We start from the raw sequence: 17,056 nt of genomic DNA on the forward strand, positions 1-17,056 counted from the left end.
AAACTTTGAATTGTATCACCATCATAGACCTAGTGTGGTAGCTTAGCAGTTTTTTATTTCCTGCTAACCAGACTACCACAATGCTTGGGATGGTTGAAAGAGTTGGTTTAAGAATTTTTTGGGTAAGATCAGGTGCGGCCAGAGTGAGTGCACGTGGGTTTGGGAAAGAATGAGAGTGTAAGAGTATCATAACATAAAATTTAAATATGTTCCAGGGAAGGCAAATAAGGTAGCAGATGCATTATCAACATACACTTCACAAAGTTGTAGTATAAATATGGGCGGGCGTACTTGACTTATTATTAGGGCATTTTGCCCATTGGGTGGAGTGCCCAAGAGGGGGAAATAAGTCCTGCTATAATCTTTACCTGGCATTGTCCCATTGGAGGGAGCAGGCCCTTTACCTCTTGTCCACGATCCAGGCGTGGCTCGTTGGGGTGTTGTCCTGTTTGAGGACGTAGAGGGATTTTCTGGCTGATTCTCAGCCTTCAAGCGGCACCGTTAAGTGGGGTGCCCTGTTCTCTTACAATACCTGCACATGGGTTTCTTATGGGGGTGCCCATTCTTGGGAGGTTGCTGGGAGTTGGTTGAGGCACGCGAGGAGGGATATAATTTTCATCCATGGGAACTAAGATGGGGATGATGCGTATCCCAAATGTCAGCCCAACGACAGCATTCGACCACTGTCTTAGGCGCCTTGTCACATAGATGGGTGGCAAGGTAGCTGGCAGGGCGTAATGTAAAAAGTCCTTGAGCTGGAAGAATACGAGGATTTCCTCTGCACTCATGGCTCTGAGAGATTCTAGCCATCGTTTTAAGGCTTGGGTCTTTTTAAAAATCCACTCAGACCAGGTTTGGCCTGACTCTTTGGGCATATTTCTCCACCTTTTCTTCCAATTGGCAGGAGTTATCTCAAAAACCTTTATGATGGCTTGGCAGACAAGGGTGAGATTTCCTTGATCCTCAGGTGGGAAAGCATTGAATGCAATGGCACCTTTTCCTTCAAGGTGCCGTCCTAGGATCAGAGATACTTCTTCAGTAGAGGGTTGATAGGTCATCAGGCCCTTTTCAATATGGCCGAGCCAGGCTTCACACTCAGCTTCGTCCCATTTTCTTATGAGGGAGCATATACTGCTGAGGGTTGGATGTGGAGAGGGCGTTGGTGTGTTGCACATGCCTTGAGCTGCCATTGCAGGTTGATGAGCTCTTTCTTTCTCCCTCTCTTCTCTTTCCTTCTCCCTCTCCTGCCTTTCTTTCTCCTTCTCCTGCCTTTCCACCTCTTCTCGTTTCTCACTGGTTATTCTTTCCTTCTTCTCCAGCCTTTCTGTCTCTTCTCGTTTCTCCCGGGCTATTCTTTCCTTCTTTTTCTCCTGCCTTTCTGTCTCTTCTCATTTCTTCCGGTCTATTCTTTCTTTCTCGGCAAGGTCGATCAACGCTACGTATTTGCCTTTGATACTTGCTTGATTCTGGGCAGCAACAGATAATCGCAGGCAGTTCTTTACATTATCAAGAAATCTATTGTATATTAATAAGAAACCTGAGTAATAAGACTGGTAAAGGCAACTCCATAGATGAATAATTCATCAAGGGGAACAATGCTGGCTGAGGGCCTTCTTCATGTAAGGGAAGATTACATAAACTCAAGGGTTCTCTTAATTAATTATATTTACATAATAAACACAGATCAGAAGAATGATGAATTACTAGGCAGGTAATAATAAGGGCCTGCTAAATGAATGAATCATACACAGGAGAAATATTCTACCCTGATGATGTCTTCAAAACAGGAACATTGCAGAGGGGTAGTTTAAGGGGGGCATAAGGCCACTGCACATGGGATAGAGCCGAGAGTGGTTCCACAGCCAGGGCCAATCTGCAAGATATGCAAGACGGTTACTTGCAAGAACAAGACGCTCAAAGGGAACTGAGGGAATGCACAAATAGTGCCAAATAACTCAGTTCAACACTAAATGCATAATTAAGTTAACATTTGATGCTCCAACACAAATTACTGAAGGTGATCACACAATGGAATTACAAAGTAAATTAGACAGAGAAATAACAGGATTGTGACTGACTAAGAAACCTTATTCTGGTACATTACCTTCGTCAAGATGACAATGTCCTCGTCCAATAGGGGCACCAGCGCTGAAGGGAGGAAAATGAAAATGCCACAACAAAGGTGTACTGGTCTGAACCTCGGGGTCAAACAGGAGGGTACAAGGGACAGGCAAAGGTAAGGACATCTGTCCTTGGTGGAGTTCTGAGTGCTTCTCTCTCTGACTGCTGGTGCATGGTCCATTTATAACCTCGGGAATTACTCCTTGGCATCCAGGTAGGTGGCGCAAAGTTAATCTCCGCCTCATTTTCTATAGCAACCATGTTGGCATTCAGCCAGGCCTCATGGAGAGGTCACCATTCCCAGATGTCACGGAGGCGAGCACATATTCGGGAACTAATGGCTGGGTGCTTTCTCTTTGGCTCCTCCTGTGCCGGTTGTCCGCCATCAGCGAAGATTAATCTCTTTGAAGATCACCTAGAAATGAGGATCTCAGGCAGTCATTTTGAACACAGATGGATTAGGCTTAACCATCTTCGAAATGGAGGAGAGTTGATGAAGGGGCGAATGAAACCCACAGTTCTTTCTATTTAAGGAATAACTAAAATGAATTGTATTCTCTAATACGTTACTGTAGTGAAATGGGTGAGGTTGCTTGAAAAGAAATTTCCTTCGTTGCAATATAAACAAATATTGAGTACTCATGATTACAAGTATGATCCATAAAAATTGCTTAACTAGTTTAAATCCTATAAGTATGTGCCGAGGGACACTTTTAGCAATTTCCTTGTTAAATTAGAATAATTCAAAATAAGCTTTGCTTTCAATGCAAGAGGTTAAGTGATATAAATAAACCAGTTTCCTCTGAAGAAGTCTAAAAAGCAAGGGAATTGGGGAGCCTTTGTAATCTACAACAGTAAATAGAGACAATGTACTATCGAACATATTTTAGTCTGTAATTTGGCTGTGATGATGATGAATATATTTCGGATCCATATGAAAGTTGACTTAAAATCAATTATTCATAAAGGCTTAAAAGAATGGTAATGGGTACCCCACGATTTATGTCCCAGTACTTTAAAGATATTTAAACTTCTACACATTTGCTTTTAAGAGATTTGGGGTGTGCATTCTATGTTAATCTGTGGTCAAAAATTATTCCAAAGAAGCTGCCTCCTTGTGCACAAGGGATCCTTTGGCTTTTTTACATTTAGAGCATCAAAACAAAGAAGAATTCACCAAAATTATACCCTAACATTCTCATTCTTTCCCAAACCCACATGCACTCACTCTGGCCACACCTGATCTTACCCAGATGATTCTTGAACCATCCCAAGCATCGTGGTAGTCTGGTTAGGGAATAGAAAAAAAAACTGTTAAGCTACTACACTATCTCTATAACGGAGATAAAATTCAAAATTTTGAAGGTTTATAGCTATATTATTTTGGCTAAAAATCTGCCAAAATTCGCCTGACCACTGGTTCTCTAATAAATGATGAACAGTAGATTTTTGTGATGATTGGTTGGTTCCCTTAACTTTGTAATATGTGCTGGAAAAGTATCTTGAGGACTTGCAAAACCATTTCCTCTGTTGAGTTCTTGGATGAAGATATTTCCCTTCTCTCCTTTGCTCAGAAATTAATTGAATGTATGTTACAGATTTTGTCCAAATTTGACATCATTTAGAGGATTTTATGAATACGAATCAATCAATAATATACTTGGATGCTATTGCTAAGCTAAAGACTTGATTCGTAATAATGTATGCATATTTTTCATAATGTTAAGGGTAAAGGCGAATTTTTACTGGAAACCAAATTCCTGTGAAAGTTGACGTATATATTTCTGTTGTGAAGCAATGAAATAATTGATGACATTCAACATTATTAACAAAATATGTATCTAATGAATAAAAGGGTTACAATAACCGAGAATGGGTGCATTAAGCAATTTTTTTTTGTGATGATTTTTCTCCCCTTGGGGAGTGGACCAAACCCGGAGGTACTGCAATACCGGGCCGATCCGCGGCAAAGGTGGAGCAAGCCCCTAGCACTTCGCCAAGACACAAAAATCAGTTTAATATCGTAGATCCCACATGGGGATCGTATCAGATATTAAGCTGATAAGAACAGATACTACACTTTGATCTTAGCCAAAAGGCCGAGAAGCGATACCCAACTCCAAAAGGTCTCCAAACCAGCAGACACTCACTGATGAAACCTCGTTATCATGTGTGAGGGTAAGAAGGGCGTGATCAATACAGCTCTGTAATGAATAACTCAGAATTCACTTGAAAATGTTAATGAACTTTTGTATACAAAAGAACTTCATGCGAGAAAAGGCAAGTTTTATGATAAATGATTTCAGACATGGTCCATCACTAATCTTCATACTTCATATTTTCAAGTATATGTTCATATATACTGTGGCTCACAGAAAACTACTTAACCGCACTCCTTGCATTTTACACCTTTGTGAGTATGCCCCTGATCATTACGTTGAAAAGCTCTGGATTAAAATAATGAGGATGCTAATGGATAAAAGGAAATTGTATACAGGTAAAGGTAAAGTTGTAAATAAGCGTTATGGAACTCCATGTGAGACAAGCATGCAGTTTGATACCAAGGCCTGAACAAACAAAACTAAGTCGTCTCGTCTGCGTAAAACTGTGAATGTTATTTCAAAGACACTCCTCCCTGACTCTCATGCAACTTACCATTATGTTCTTTCTGTACTTCATGACAACATTTAGTCCCCAAGGTTAACACACACAAAATATGTGTTAGCAAAGCTTTAGGTTTAGTGTAAGGAAGATATTGAGTGACATACTGGCTGGGTGTTGTCTAGTTTATTACTGGTTCCTTACTGAATACATGTACAAAATCTTCAAGGTTTTTATTGGCTGGTGCGAGCCGCAATGTAGTTTCTACACACAGACAAGACAAAACAGATTATGTTTCAGACATCTGTGCTTGTCGACAGACAAACAGATGGCGATTGTGAGACATAATAAACGTACAATGACAAAACATATATCAATGGAAAAGCCAGGAAATTCCACATATGAACATTTGCACATGATCTGAGACAGATTAATGAATACAATGCAGTAGCATTATATGTGAAATGGTGAGACGTTTGGTGTCTTCACAAACAGGAACATACAGTTTGATACAGAAGATTCGGTGGAACATTATGAGTACATAATCGGAATGCTTGCATGGCAATGCAAGTAGTGGTGATTGTACATGAACCGAGACAACAATGGTTAGGGAGAAACAGATATGAATATTGTATGGTAGAAGTTGCATCTCTTCGAGCGATTGCTGCTGACGCACGGGAGAGAGAGAGAGAGAGAGAGAGAGAGAGAGAGAGAGAGAGAGAGAGAGAGAGAGAGAGAGAGAGAGAGAGAGCGCGGGATGCTTTGTTGTCTTGTTTTGTCCGATGGCTGACTCACACACACGTGTGCCCATAAGACCGCCATACGTAACCTTACAATACTCCCCCCCGCGCAAAACAAGGCCCCAGTAGCGGAAATCGTCTTGCTGACAATTCGAATGGGCACGAGGGGCTTGGGCTTTGGGTGGGCAGCAGGCTGAAGGGCGACGCTGGTCAGGATGACGCTGGCCAACAGGAACTCGAGGAGGACAGCATCGGGTTGAAGGATGATGTCAGCTGGTCCTTCGTTGGTCAGCTCGTCCAGTATGAGCTCAAGGGCAGCATCAGGCTGCCTGGAGGAGGCGTCCAGGGCTCTGGTGGTGGGGTGGGTCATCTTGGAGGGTCGGACATCTACTGAAGGCTCGGGAACGACGGGAGGCTGAGTCGAGGAAGCGGCGAAGGGTTCGTTAGTGCGTGGGTCGGATGTCTACCATCGGCTCCTTTGGGTCACTCCGGGGTCACCAGTGTAAGGAACATATTGAGTGACATACTGGCTGGGTGTTGTCTAGTTTATTACTGGTTCCTTACTGAATACATGTACAGAATCTTTGGGGTTGTTATTGGCTGGTGCAAGCTGCAATGTAGTTTCTACACACAGACAAAACAAAACAGAGTTTATGTTTCGGACATCTGTGCTTGTCGACAGACAAACAGATGGCGATTGTGAGACACATTAACGTAAAATGGCAAAACATATATCAATGGAAAGGCCAGGAAATTCCACATATGAACATTTGCACATGATCTGAGACAGATTAATGAATACAATGCAGTAGCATTATATGTGAAATGGTGAGACGTTTGGTGTCTTCACAAACAGGAACATACAGTTTGATACAGAAGATTCGGTGGAACATTATGAGTACATAATCGGAATGCTTGCATGGCAATGCAAGTAGTGGTGATTGTACATGAATCGAGACAACAATGGTTAGGGAGAAATAGATATGAATATTTTATGGTAGAAGTTGCATCTCTTCGAGCGATTGCTGCTGACGCACGGGAGGGAGGGGGAGAGAGAGAGAGAGAGCGCGAGATGCTTTGTTGTCTTGTTTTGTCCGATGGCTGACTCACACACACGTGTGCCCATAAGACCGCCATACATAACCTTGCAATACTCCCCCACCCCCCCTGCGCAAAACAAGGCCCCAGTAGCGGAAATCGTCTTGCTGACAATTCGAATGGGCACGAGGGGCTTGGGCTTTGGGTGGGCAGCAGGCTGAAGGGCGACGCTGGTCAGGATGACGCTGGCCAACAGGAACTCGAGGAGGACAGCATCGGGTTGAAGGATGATGTCAGCTGGTCCTTCGTTGGTCAGCTCGTCCAGTATGAGCTCAAAGGCAGCATCAGGCTGCCTGGAGGAGGCGTCCAGGGCTCTGGTGGTGGGGTGGGTCATCTTGGAGGGTCGGACATCTACTGAAGGCTCGGGAACAACGGGAGGCTGAGTCGAGGAAGCGGCGAAGGGTTCGTTAGCGCGTGGGTCGGATGTCCACCATCGGCTCCTTCGGGTCACTCCGGGGTCACCAGTGTAAGTAAGATATTGAGTGACATACTGGCTGGGTGTTGTCTAGTTTATTACTGGTTCCTTACTGAATACATGTACAGAATCTTTGGGGTTGTTATTGGCTGGTGCGAGCTGCAATGTAGTTTCTACACACAGACAAAACAAAACAGAGATTATGTTTCGGACATCTGTGCTTGTCGACAGACAAACAGATGGCGATTGTGAGAGACATAAACGTACAATGGCAAAACATATATCAATGGAAAGGCCAGGAAATTCCACATATGGAAATTTGCACGAGATTTGAGACAGATTAATGAATACAATGCAGTAGCATACTATATGTGAAAAAAATGGCGAGACGTTTGGTGTCTTCACAAACAAGAACATACATACAGTTTGATACAGAAGATTCGGTGGAACATTACGAGTACATGATCGGAATGCTTGCATGGCAATGCGAGTAGTGGTGATTGTACATGAATTGAGACAACGTTTAGGGAGAAATAGATAGGAATATTGTATGGTAGAAGTTGCATTCCTTCGAGCGATCGCCACTGACGCACGGGAGAGAGAGAGAGAGAGAGAGAGAGAGAGAGAGAGAGAGAGAGAGAGAGAGAGAGAGAGAGAGAGAGAGAGCAGGATGCTTTGTTGCCTTGTTTTGTCCGATGGCTGACTCACACACACGTGTGCCCATAGGATCACCATGCAGTCCCTTACATTAGAAATGCATTAAATTTCTACTGCAACTACAAATAGCATTTCGAAATTCAAACTCGTACAGATAAATCTCATTTCAAAATGGGAACCAAAGAATCAATAGGAAGAAGTTTTCTAAATTTATTACCATAATTATTGCAAATTAAATAATTTTCTAAAACTTTATAAATGATGTGTAACAACTGGATGGTGACCTTCTTAGACAATGTAATCCTTGCATTTTATAGTTCTGTACCATAAAAACTCATTATGTAACTGTATTTTTCCTGCCTAACAATGATAACCAGTGGAAATGAACTCTGTGTTTAGAATTACAGTCTTCCTGTTTAGGACCAGCCTCTCTCACCACTGACCAATACACAATGCCTCTATACTCAGTAATTTCTGTACTGACCCTCCTTTATAAAATTGGCAGTTTTGATGGTATGGGTATACTATTTACAGAGAGGTAAAAAACTTGCATCCTCCACAAATGCTCTTAAGTAAAGCCTTATCAGATACAAAAATAAATAAGTCTATTCATTTCCTTGAAACTTTGATGTACTTTGCTTTCTAAAGTTTTTAGAAAAACTTTCTATTAACTGCATCACTATTTTACCAAGATTACTGGCACCTGCCTGGCTCTTGTACCATCCATCCCTTTTATTTCATTTCCTTCTTATAGATAGAGTTCTTCCTATGGCCGACTTGTGCCAGCACAAGTTTTAGCTCAATATGCCGTTCGTATAAGCTGATTATTCAACAATCTGTAATTCATACTAAGAAGACAAATTTGTTCATAGAGATGACCACAGTGTTAAGACTTTTCCTATTCCACTTCCTTTCCTTTCTTAATTTTCTTCTGAAACAATGAGTATGGACTAAAATGCTTTCCATTTTCCTAATCTGTTCTTGAAGCTGAGGTTTTTTTTTTTTTTTTTTTTTTTTTTTTTTTAGTGATCTGATCTTCTGTTGTATGCTACTGACATCTCCATACACAACATTGAAATTCAGAGGTACATATTAATGTCTAAATCATTAAATATTCAGTTTTAAAAAAATGACAATGCATGTTCTCCCAAAGATCTGGGCACATTTTTCATTCATCTGTGTTGTATTCATAAGCATTCTTCCATTTGCCTATTTGATAAAGACTTGAAAGCCCAAACAAAATGCAATCTGCAAGGTATTAGCACTTAAGAGCAATAGTCAGACCTGAAGAAGGACTATGAGCTTTTTACAAAGGTCTGATTCCCCAAATTTTCACAGAGGTCAAATTAGCAAATACGGCACTGGATTAAAGCAGGTGTAGTGCAGAAATTGCATATACAGCTAAGGTTATTGAATTCGTGATGTCCTACTTGTACAGTTTTGACCTGCCTAACTTAAAATGCAAACTTTACTGGGAAACTTACAAGCAATAGGGTCAGATGTGTTACCGTCTACAAGCTTTCATACCCAAAATCTTTTCCAAGGTAAGAAGCCCGTATGTTAATTAAGGGTTCCCTCTGACAAGCACAGTAAACCCCCCGTATTCGCGTTCTCATGGTTCGCGGACTCACGCATTCGCGGGTTTCTCTGTGGAACATATCTAGCCATCATTTGCGGAAAATTTGCCCATTTGCGGTATTTTTCACTGAGAAATATTCACTAATTACTGTATTTTCATATAATTTTCATGAATAAATGCACTTTTTGTGATAACACTATTAAAATATTCTGGTATAAGCATTTTTACAGGGTTTTTCTTGGTTTAAGCTATCAAAATGGGCAGTTCTAAGTGTTTTTAGAGGGGTTTTAAGCATTCGCAGATTTGACCCATTCGCAGGGGTGTGTGGGACGCATCCCCCGCGAATACGGGGGGTTCACTGTACTGTACTAATTACCCCACAGCTAAAGGGTCACAGTAACCAAGTGATGTTGCCTGAGATTTCCCACTGCCTTGGTGTTAAGTTCAAGTCCCATTCAGGGTTTGACAAATTTTCATTGACACAACCCTACCATCTTGGATTTTAAGGATGGGAGACTCGGGGGCAAGGATACAGGTATATCTTACGGGTTACCAGGAGTATTTGCTTGGCTCCCCTACATCCCAAGTGGATGTAGAATAGGTTTGGGAGACATCAAGCGTGTGCGTGTGTGTGTGTGTTTGGTTTCTATGACATCATGCAACTGTACAATAACCTGTTCCTAGGCTAGGTAACCAGCTGGTTCTTAGCCACGTGAAATAAATCTAATCCTTCAGGCCAGCCCTAGGAGAGCTGTTAATCAGCTCAGTGGTCTGGTTAAACTAAGATACACTTTTTTTTTTTGTCCCTAGGCTCTGCGATTCACTGTGACCTTTACACCTTTAAGGATAGCTTTGGGGAAGAAATGCCCATATACAGGTCAAGATTCAACATAAGTGTTACGTGCATCTCCTATTTGATATGATAATTTTTTTAGACCTGTGTCACAGTGTGTATTTTTTGTGGCTCCTGAGGAATTGTTTATCGGGATGGTGATCATAAGTTTTAAATTACAGGTTTCTGCCAGTATAAGCCGCCAACATCAAGCAATCGGACAATTTTACCCCAAGAAATGGCTAAAAAACACATGCAGTTAATTGCATGAGTTCCTGCTATTCTGCTGAAACATCTTTTTTAAACTTGCACAATGTTGGAAGCTGAAAAATTTATTCATCGAATCTATTTAGACATTCAATGATAATCATTATATTACTGTGCTTTTAAGTGATAGCAGCCCTTTATTTAAAGTATCTTTGTATTAAAAATCAAGCCTTATTTAATATTCTTTTACTTAATAACCATTTTCTCTTATACTTATCTTAAAGTTTTGGATAATCTTTCATCTATGCTAATTGCCTAAGCATTTCCCGCACTTCATTGAGTGAGTTTTTGGAAATCTTGCGACTCAAAAAAAAAAAAAAACTTAATTGTCAAAATTTTACATAATTCCTGTTCAGCACAGAAAATGAATGCAATGACTACAATCTTGCTTTTGCAGCATGACCTCTGCTTTCAAAGCACAATCTTCAATCTGGACAGCATGTCACCTCAATGATAAAAGTGACCCGCAGAGGTCTTCCCACAAAATAACATCTGATTTTGCCAGAACCACAAAACTGCAGTGTGACGCCAGCATTAGCGTAATTTGTTATCAAACTCTGACCATTCAACACAACAAGCTGTTGTGCATAAAAACTTTATAGATGCTAAAATACTCACAGTTTCAATTAATTACACCACGAGCCTTAGCCTCTGCAAGGGGTCATATAAACATAGTGTAGTGGATATATCTTACCCTATCCTTCTTGGAGGGATCAACATTCCCTATTCTGTGAAGTACATTTAAGGATTTATTAATGTTTACTCAAACGAAATGAGGCATATTTCTTCTTATTTAAGAGTAGTCTCATCCCTCACCTTATTTGAGTGTGATCTTGTCATCAATGAAGATCGATAGAGGGATTCATTTCAACATCTATAAAAACTGAATTTTATGTAAAATATATGATTTGTTAATGTCATAAAATTATCATTATAATACTTAATTAAAGTCTGATGTTTTATGTGAAAATTTTTTATTTTCATATAAAATTAACATAATTCCTTGCATCTCACTTATAAGAAAAATTCTTACAAAATAGTCACGATTTTGGTGATGTTATTTTCAATTTGTATTTGTATAGGAACAAAAATCTGGACTGCCTTATCTATGCATAAGGCATACAAAACATAAATGCTGGGGAGAAATAGGAAACTTACTGTACTAGACATTGCAATGTCTTACTTTATCTGGGATTTATAATCAGTAACAGGCTGGGGCTATCTGAAATAAAGAAGGAATGTAACACTGAAAATTATTAAAATCTGTTATAATTAAAGGCCACATTATTTACTCTCAAATTCCTGTCCTTCACTATTAGTTTGGCATATAAGTATTCCTAATCACCCAAGGCAATATTACAGGATACTTAAGCAAACACTGCCCTGCTATACATAATGTCTTGTGGGGATGGAGGGTGTGTGTTAAAGTGGGACACTGGCCAGATCAGGACATACTACTCTAGGTGACATATTTCTTGCACTTGGACCCAAAGGCTTCGTAGTGACAAGTGTATCCAGAAAGCGTGAAGAATTCAAGAAGTTAAGAGGGCATTGTGGCTATTACAGTTACACATTATGTATACGGTAACAAGTGACCAGTAGATTCTATACATGTATTTCAGCCTAAAAAGCGATAAAAATTATTGCCCGTGTGGCTACGATGGCGAGGATGGATCTATTCCAGTTCGTAAAACTGTTACATCAGGTATTCTCAAGACGTGGGAACTTGCCACAGGACTTCGTGACTGCATTCACTGGAAATCTCCAGGTTCTGGTATAGGTGTTTGTATGTGTTTCTTTTGGGCAGAGTCCCAGGGTGTGAAGGGATTAGTTATGAGACATATGACCATTCAAAGACCAACACTGAACATTATTAAAAATAAAGTAGATTAAGACTGTGAACATTGCTGTCTGGAGGTAGGAACCACGTTTGATTCCCAAACTGTAGATTGCTTTTTTCATTTAGATATTGTCTCTTGTGTCAAGCATTTATTATATTGTGTGTACTTTATAAGTAACATGGGAGACATTCCAATATCTTTATTTTTAAGCATTTTGTTTAACAAGGGATTTACTTAACTTCTTCATTTTTTTCACTGAGAAAGAGGTTTAATATGTACTCATTGGGAATGTACTGGACTTTGACATATTTTGACCTATTGTGAGCTAACGATGTAAAGACAATAATTAGTTAAATATGATAGAATGTAATATAATTGATATTTTAGGGAACATTAGTTTTCCATTTTATTTCATCTCTTATTTCTTGAAATCCAGTTATGTTAGATTTTTGCCAAATAAATCATTTTGGGTAAAGCTTGTTTCGCTGTAGACCTGAGAGAGAGAGAGAGAGAGAATGCAAGGTGAGTAGGTACAAATATTCACTACCAGTAGCCTTTTTGATGCGGTCACTATCAAGCTACCAATAGATGGGTCTTCTCAAGTTTGTATAAACAGGTAAGCAATGAAATTTCCTCTCGACTGGGTAACATTTTATATATGTATGCATGTATCAAGGTCATAACCTCCAACCACATCTGTTATAAGGTCAATGATGTAATTAACCTATATCTCGAAAGGAATCACGGTAATGTTGGCCAGCCTGAGACACTGGGTTAGTGCATATTCTCTCTCTCAAACAGCTCACCCACTCAAATCCATCAACACACCCCCTCTCTCTCTCTATAATAAATAAATATATATATATATATATATATATATATATATATATATATATATATATATATATATATATATATATATATATATATATATATTATACTGTATATATATACCCGACTTTAAATGAACCAAGGAAGAACGGCAAAAACATGTCTACAAAAATATAATTTATTCAGTACTCTAACATGGTAAATAGTTGGAGTCAAAATAGGAATGAAATGGAAACATCTGCATCCCAGAATTGTTAACCCAAATAACCAAGTAAAAATATAACATAGTGCTATCAATGTCCATCAACTGAATCTCTACAACAAAAGAGTCAAAGCAAGTCAAACACGACCGTAATCATGATAAGTCACATTCTCCTCCATTACATTGACCTCTTTTCAATACATCTCAGGAAACAAAGGGAAAAACAAAAGTTTTAAAAAATAGGCAGAGAGAAAAATAAATGTGGGATATCTCCCACGTTACTAACCCCAAAAGAAATACACATAATTAAACATGGCAAAATCAAAATTCAAGAAAATCCATAAAAATCAGAGACAGCAAATAAAAATAAATGGGAAAAAGATATTCAAAGCATGGTAACAGAGCATGTTAAAGTTATTAAAACCCATTCACATTATTGAAAAACAAAGTCTCAGCTCACCTCACAGGCAGTACACAGAGTCTTCCTGGAAAGCAGATCTTATCACAAGGGAATAAAGTCCCAAATGTCTAATCTGTACTCAAATTGGATAATTTAAACTTCCTATGAAACGCCCATGAAAGCAAACTCGCAAACGAACAGTCAACTGGGACTTCATGACTTCTGGTGACATGGCCAGAGCATCACCCTTTGTCTCCATGGGAAGCCAGACTGACAACAGGCCTTTGTCAGCACTGACTCGCTAAATATGTAGGCACTGTTTCCATTTTCCTCTGTCCAGAATATCTCAAAAAAAAAAAAAAAAAAAAAAAAAAAAAAAAAAAAAAAAAAACATTCCAAATGTTTTTCATATATATATATATATATATATATATATATATATATATATGAAAATAAAAAGGCTCATAAAAACACTATTTAAACGTTGAAACCATATATTTCGGGCACTTGTTTCTGTGCCCCTGTTCACTGGTAGAATATGGACAGGTGGAAAGTTACAATGGTATATATACAAAAACATGAAGGTGTGGCCTTAGGCCTCCGATGTTATGGAGGTGGCGTTTCTTAAGAAGGAGGAGAGTGACCAAATTCCTAGTGGTTTTGGCCTCATTAGCTCCCGTTTGGCGATGGATCTGGCGTGTCGCGTTTCTTGGGTCATCTTCGTCAGGAGGGTTTGAGGATTAAGGTGTCGATGGCGTCCGATTTCCAATGTCCTCCTGACAGGTTCATATTGTTGGTTTGATTGATGATAGCAGATTCCAGCATCTTTCTTTTGTACGGACAGCTACTCTTGAAAACCAACTCCGCCCCACCCAGTTAATGACATGCCCTGTATTTCTGATATGTAGGCAAATTCCTGAACTCTCAAAAGCGTAACGTACTGATCTTTTGTGCTCTGTTATTCTTTGCGAGAGCGATCTACCTGTCTCGCCTACATAGATTTCATGACAATTGCTACATGATATCTTGTAAACTCCGGCTTCTTCCCTTTTTGTTATTTAAGTATATCGTTAACGAGCGAACTCCCGATGGATTTGGGATAATGGAAAATGAAAGGATTATTAGAACTGAGTTGTTTGGTGGCCTTTTGGATGTTTTCATCGTATGGAAGCTTTATTTTGTTGTTGAAATCTATTTGTCTGTTGGGGTGGGACCTCTATAGTATATTTTATTCGCTTTGTTAATAGCCCCTCGATAATGTGTGGTGGATAGAGCAGTTGCGTTAGGTGTTGGCGGATCGTGTTAAATTCTTTATCCAAGTACTCATTTGAACATATCCTAAGTCCTCTGAGGAATAAGTTGCACCCTACCATGATTTTTTTCGGAGACGTCGTGGTAGCTTAAGAAATGAATGTAGGAGACAGCGAAGGTGGGTTTTCTGTATACTGTAAATGCATACCTGTTCTGTTTTCTTATGATCAGTACATCTAGGAACGGCAGTTTTCCGTCCTTTTTCCCATTCTGTTTTAAATTTTATGGTCGGAACTAGCGAATTTAGCCTATTAAAAATTCATTAAAGTCCCCCAGCTATTGTCCCAGAAAGTAAAGATATCATCTACGTATCTAAGCCAGATCATATTATGGGGTTTGATAGACGACAAAAGTTCTGTTTCGAAATATTCCATGTACAAGTTTGCTAGAAGGGGTGATAGGGACTTCCATGCTACAGCCAAATTTTTGTTTGTAAAAATTACCATTGAAAGAAAACACGTTGTTAGTTACACGAGGTTGATAAGTTTTAAAGTTTTATCTATGCCAAGAGGAAAATGGTCTTCATATGGTTGTAACTTCCTCTCTAAGAAAGACAACACGTCGGCAATTGGGACTTTAGTAAATAATGACTCGAGCGTCTAGGCTGAGCAATTTGATGTTGTTTGAGGGGATGTTTAAACTATTAAATTTTTGTATGAAATCCTCTGCATGTTTGACGTGGGAGGATGAGAAGGTTCCTAGAAAGGGTGATAACAAGTCTGCGAGCCATTTTGATAATTTGTACATGAAAGAGCCCCTGCTAGATATTATGGGGCGTAAAGGAATCCCATCTTTATGTGTTTTCGGAGGCCGTAAAAATAGGGAGAGAGGGGTTGATTACCTTGAATGTCTCTAGTAATTCTATGTCTTTTTATTGCCCCTATGGTTCTAACTGATTTGTTAAACTGAGCAGCAATATTTGTTGTGGGATCTTTCGTTAATTTGTCATAGGTCTCCGCATCGTTTAGAAGTTCTTGAACTTTATTGATGTATGTCTCCTTGTCTAACAGAACTATTTTCCCGTCTTTGTCAGACTTAGTGATGATGATATCCCCCCTTTTTCTTAAGCTAACTAATGCATTTTGGAATCTTTTCGGGAGCGAATTTTTTTTGTTATTTTGCTCCAAGACATTTAGCAAAATGGCTTTGAGACATGCCTCTTTCTTGTCATAATTGTTTTTTGCAAAATGTTTATCAAAAGCAACTAGGAAATTAAGATTACTCTCGGGACCAGGTTTTAGAGCAAATGAAACTCCAAGATTTAAAACGGTCTGTTCTTCAGCAGTGAAGGGATGGTTAGAGAGATTCAGCACATTATTGGGAAGGCCAAGATTATTCCATACGCTGTTCCTAATCAGTCTTTTAATTTGTCGAAGACAAATTTCTGGAGTGGGACTCACTGTTTTCAATAGCACCTGATAGCACAAAATATGAAAGATATCTGTACATACCATCATCCCTGCACATGAGGCGAAGTGACGTGGCTAGCTCACTTATTTTTTTTCTAATCACATAGATGTCTTGATGTGTGGCATGTATTCTGTCTTGGAGGAATGTGCGGATGGAGTCCAGAAATGGGTCTGACACCGATGTCCAATGCGTGAAACCGTACATTTTGGGAGAAACTTGTTCCTGTAGGCATTCTTGTAGAAAATTTCTCTGATTCTTCCTCTTGTGTAACCCATGTACTAGCCGTTCAGATTGCCGTCTAAAGATGTGCTTGACAGCTGGGTTGAAGCCGAAAAACTGGCGTAAACTGTGATGTTCCATAATGGGCAAAAATGAATGTCTTTTCCTGTAATACTACAGTGTAATATGAAAATAAAAAGGCCCATAAAAACACTATTTAAACGTTGAAACCATATATTTCGGGCACTTGTTTCTGTGCCCCTGTTCACTGGTAGAATATGGACAGGTGGAAAGTTACAATGGTATATATACAAAAACATATCCTAAAAGACGCTGTCGTAGCACTATCCACCGGTTTGTCTGATAAATTAACCAAAGTTCACGTTGGCATGTTCAGTCCAGTCACTTTCGGTAATAAGGTTCTTCAGCTTGAATTGAAGCTTCCTTTCAAGACGGTTGCATGTTTATGCAATGTGAATGGCTAAGATTCCATTTCTTTTATGGTTAAGTATATATATGGATTTATTTTGTG

At 39.4% G+C, this 17,056-nt stretch overlaps 1 protein-coding gene and 1 non-coding gene across 3 annotated transcripts in view; both read right to left on the reverse strand.

Moving 5' to 3' along the window:
* LOC136856058 (nucleoside hydrolase-like) overlaps positions 1–17,056 on the reverse strand; it is a 229,068-nt gene that overhangs the window by 36,202 nt on the left and 175,810 nt on the right. The window lies entirely within an intron of this gene.
* On the reverse strand, positions 4,040–4,232 carry LOC136828974 (U2 spliceosomal RNA). The gene has a single exon (XR_010850273.1). It is a non-coding gene; the product is annotated as a U2 spliceosomal RNA (small nuclear RNA).

This window comes from Macrobrachium rosenbergii, chromosome 3 (assembly GCF_040412425.1).
Source record: "Macrobrachium rosenbergii isolate ZJJX-2024 chromosome 3, ASM4041242v1, whole genome shotgun sequence".
Classification (NCBI taxonomy): domain Eukaryota; kingdom Metazoa; phylum Arthropoda; class Malacostraca; order Decapoda; family Palaemonidae; genus Macrobrachium; species Macrobrachium rosenbergii.